The sequence below is a fragment of the Lissotriton helveticus genome, chromosome 9 (assembly GCF_964261635.1).
Source record: "Lissotriton helveticus chromosome 9, aLisHel1.1, whole genome shotgun sequence".
In the NCBI taxonomy this organism is placed as follows: Eukaryota; Metazoa; Chordata; class Amphibia; order Caudata; family Salamandridae; genus Lissotriton; species Lissotriton helveticus.
Window position 1 is genome coordinate 651,307,437 of NC_136070.1, and position 4,848 is coordinate 651,312,284.

A 4,848-nucleotide genomic window follows, 5' to 3' on the forward strand; every position below is an offset into this window, starting at 1 on the left:
GGTCTACATCATGGCTTGAAGTTTGGTCCTACAAACAAAAAAAAAACTTGTCTCAATGCCATGACCAAATCACTTGATCTTCTGAAGATGATGACCTTTGAGATCTCACATCATCTGGATGCCATTTAAAGACCATAGTGAGCAAACAACAGCATCTATGCTCCTTTACCTTGGATAACTCTGCATTCTCCTTAACAAAGAATATTGTCTCTTTACTGAACCCCTATGGCCAGAATGAAATACACCCCTATTTGTTAGCAGCACTTCCACTCAGAATGAAAAGAGACCTCACAAGACTGAGATTTAACCTATTTGGTGTAGGTGAGATCAGGCAATGATGGAAATGCACTCGCCTCTCTATGAACTGTTGTTACTGTTCCTACTGGAAGGATTCACTGACTCATGAATGTTGCTGTTGTCACGGCTTTTTAATAAAATAGCACAAATGTTTATTTCCATCTTTTAGGCATTTAAACATTAGATCCTGCTCACTGGCAATAAAGAAATATTTTAATCAGATCGACATCCAATTGGCCAACGGTTTCATAATATTCTTCAATGAAGTCTTGGCCAAGTTAGCACCAATAGATATTACATAAATATGTCCCTGATAGGGTCATGTAAACACCTAGGCATTAATTTGCACTTGTCCACCTGCCTTTTGTGATAAAATTGCAAATGTATATGACTCTTCATTACCTTGTTGTGGTTCCATCTAACTCGACAGGACGGGGCGTATGCCCAGTGGTTGCCAGGGGGGGGGGCTTTGGGGGGGACTGGTTCATGGGGGTTCGGGGTGGGACGGAGGCCACTGGATGATAGCCCGACTGGGTGCCTTGACTCTACTAGGGTGGTAGACACGGTGTGGAGTGTGGAAGGGCTGGTGGGAGCAGCCAGGCGAGATAGATTGATAGCACCTAGGACAGGCCCCGATATGAGCGGTGTCACTGCTTTACCTCTGGGATGGCTGGCGAAGATGTTGTTGTGGGTGGGGGGGATAAAAGCAGATACGAACAACGACTTTTCGACCATGGTCCCGGTGGGACGTGCACCGTGCTTTTCCTATTGAATGTAATAACATGCCGCCCGGCCTCCGGGATGCGGGCTGAATGGCTGTGTACAGTTTGGACTTCTTAGGGGATGAGGAGATGTCACGAGTGCACTGGTTGATTGCTTGTATCCTGTGGTTTCTAACTCTGCAATAAAAATATATTTAAAAAAAAAAAAAAACTCTTCATTACTTTGTTCAGAACTATTTTTTTAATCTCTTTTATTAAATGCATCGTGGATTTTATACCATCTCGATTTTATATTTTCTAACAGTGTTTATTAACCATATAATAAAAATATGATTGAGAGAGAGAGAGAGAGAGAGAGAGAGAGAGATAATAGAGCAAGACAAAGTTGAGGTTGAAAATCAGAGGTTAGAGGTCGATACCGAGGTAGAAAGTGGTGAGGTGATCCCTACTTAATGACTTTCTACCTTTCTACCCACCTTTATTTCTCTACCTCACCTATATCTTGCTTACAGAGTCAAAGGTAGATGTGGGTAGAGAGAGGGAGAGAGGATGAGGATGAGAAAGAGAAGAGAGAGGGTCTTGACTTCCCTACCTATTTAACCAGGGGGTGCCTTAGAAGGTGGGGACCTCAGCTAATGCTCAATTTTCTTATGGCTCAAAATTGCTCTGCCTCCCTCTTCCACTTTTCACCCTCCCTGAACCCCTGACTTTTTTGTCAATCTATTCTGTACACTGTTTTGCTTTGTCTTGCTTTAACAAGAATTGTTTTGGATCACTATGCATACTGGTATTTAAGATATAACAAAAAAATCAAGCCTGTTACTCGGGCTGGCTTGTAGTAATGTTCTGTTATTTGAGCATCATTATGTTATGTGTATTTGTATAGAGCACCACTCACCTGGGATTGTATCCTGGGGCTGAAACTGGAGCTGTATGGCTGAGTTATGGGCTGGGTGAAGAGCCAGGTCTTTCGTGACTTGTGGAATTCACAAACTGACCAGTCATCTCTGATGTGTAGGAGCAGGTCATACCAGGCTTTAGGAGCGAGGTAGGAGAAGGCATGAACGTCGTATCTTGTTCTCTGTATGTGGGTTGTGTGTGCGGATAGGTGTCCACCTGAGTGGAGGTGTCTGGTAGGTTTGTGGAAGTTTATGTGGTTGTTGAGGTTCATGAGGCCAATGTTGTGGAAGAATTTGTATGCATGAGGAGTTTGAAGGCTGCTCCTTTATGGACTGAGAGCCAGTGGAGCTCTTTGAGTTGCAGGTTGATGTTAGTGCGAGGTGGGAGGTTGAGGGTGAGCCTGGTGGCTGAGTTGTGAATGGTATGGAATCCTCTGATCAGCTGACAGTTGATTCCAGCATAGAGTACAGCGCTGTAGTCCAGGTTGCTGGTGATGAGGGCTTAGCTGACAATTCTGTGAGTATTGATGAAGAGCCATTTGAAGATCTTCTGAGCTTCTTGGGTGTATAGAAGTAGGAGACGGAGACGTGTTCACTTGGCTGGTCATGGTGAGTTGGATATTAATTACAAATCTAAGGTTCTTTGCATGGATTTTCAGGATGGTTGTGGATCAGAGTTCGGCAAGGCACCAGGAGGAGTTCATAGTGAATTTTCTTTGCCAGATATTACTGTTTCAGTCTTGTCTGTGTTAAGCTTCAAGACGTTGGTTTTCATCCATCTGCCAACTTTGCTCATGCAGGTGGGGAAATCGATCCAGGTATTTTGCGTCTTGTCACAGAGGAATAGTAGGAGCTGGGTTTCGTCAGCATTGGATATGAGGTTGATTCCATGGGCGCGGATGATGCTGGCAAATGGGGGGAGGAATGTATTAAACAGAATGAGGCTGAGTGGGCAACCTTGTGGAACTCTGCAGATGAGGATGATGGTGTCCGAGGAGAAGGGAGCCAGGCAGACCGACTGGGTGCAGTATGTCAGGAAATAGCAAATCCAGCAAAGTGTGGTACCTTGGATGCCAGCTTCATGCAGATGTCATATAAGGATGGGGTGGGAGATGGTGTCAAAGGTTACAGAAAGATCCAGTAGAATAAGGGCTTCAGTGCCACCTCTGTCCATGAACACTCGGATCTCGTCCATGACAGCGATGAGAGCAGTCTCTGTACTGTGGTTGGGCCTGAATCCAGATTGAGGGGTGTCAAGAAGGTGGTTGTCACTGAGGTGGGTTACTAGGCATAGGTTATCATCTTTTCCATGACTTTTGCCGGGTAGGATGGCTGGAAGATTGGGCAGTAGTTTGCTACCAGCCTGGGATCTGCAGATAGTTTCTTGGGGTGGGGGAGTACTGTGGCGTGGTTCCAAGTATCCAGGTAGGTGGCTGTGATAATTGAGTCATTCAGAATTGGGATGAAAGCTGTGCTGATGGGGTCTAGTACTTCGACGAAGACATGGTAAGGACAGTGGTCCAAGGGAGCTATGGAATGTATGGACTACATGATTGTTGCGGTTTCCTTGGTGGTGATGTTGGGCAGATGATCAGAGTGGTCTTCAGGGTGTTGGTAGAGATGGGTAGGAGGGCTACGCAGGTGGAAGAGTCTGGTTGGGGCTTGAAGTTTTCATAGATGCGGGGGATTTTGTTGCTGAAGAATAGTGACAGCTAGGTGTAGAGTTCCTGCGAGGATATTACACCGGTGGAGCTTGCCACCAGAGAGGTGGTCTTCAACTATGTCAAAGTTTACCTTGGCACTGTTTTTAGCGTTTTTAGGTCTGATTAGAGAACTAGTCTTGAAGGGCGTTTGAGTGCTTCTGGTTGTCCATGAGCGCTCCTCTGATGTGTATAGGAGTGCTGTTGGCGGAGCAGGACTGCAATTGTATGAGGGGGCTAAAAAATGCTTCCAGTACTGTCTGATTCAGGCTCTCTGACAGGTGTGATAGTTCTTCTGGAAATGAGTGACTGTTACTCTGTCAGGGGTGTGAGAGTGATACTATGATTTAGGATGTTTTGTTTTCCACTTCTATTTTATTTGAACACATGCTGTGACCATATTTAACAATGAACAAATATAAGTCCTACTATTGTAACAGTGCAGCAGCAATAATTCCTCAATTTCTTTGCTTGCGGGCCCTGACCATCACAATTGCCAATAAGGCAGGCCAAAAATTATCGCGGGGCTTTATGGACTCGAGTTGTGCATTTATTTACTTTTGTGAACACTTGCCTAGTGTCAGCTGGTAGCACACTGCCACTCGCCCACCCCTGTCCAAGGATAAACGTTCCACCAAAATGTGTACAATTGTTTGTTTCCTGGTGTTACCAGGTACTTGTGCCCATGTGCTCGGCTTTTGGCCTCACAAAAACTGTTCCAGATCAGTTTCTTGAAGCTCCTCGTGATTTTTAGGGTAGTGAAGATGAGCAGTCCAAGGATTAATCAGAGAAAGAGGTGTAGATCAGAGACATTGAACTCTACAAAGCACACAATAACTCTGCCTACTGTATTTGACCCAGGGTCCGTGTCAGGGTCTGTGTTAACAATGTCTCTATGAGTCATGCATAATGGAACTACTTATTAGGCTAGTTAATGTAATTGTTGACTTAAGAATGACAAAGGGCGGAGCTGAACCTGGGTCTGTTTACTACAGAACCAAACTGGGCACGAAATACACCCTTTAGCACTTGACCCTCAGGGCAGAGAGGTAGAGCAATTCAAGGATTGTTGGTGTTAGTTAAAAACTCTGAACATTGCAATGCAAACAATAATATTTTATACATAAATATTCAGCCAGTGTGTTAGACTTGGCCTCCTTGGCGTGGTTTCCCACACATTTTTTCCTCTACCTCCTGCATTTTTGATGGTATGCTGAATTCAGTTTTTGC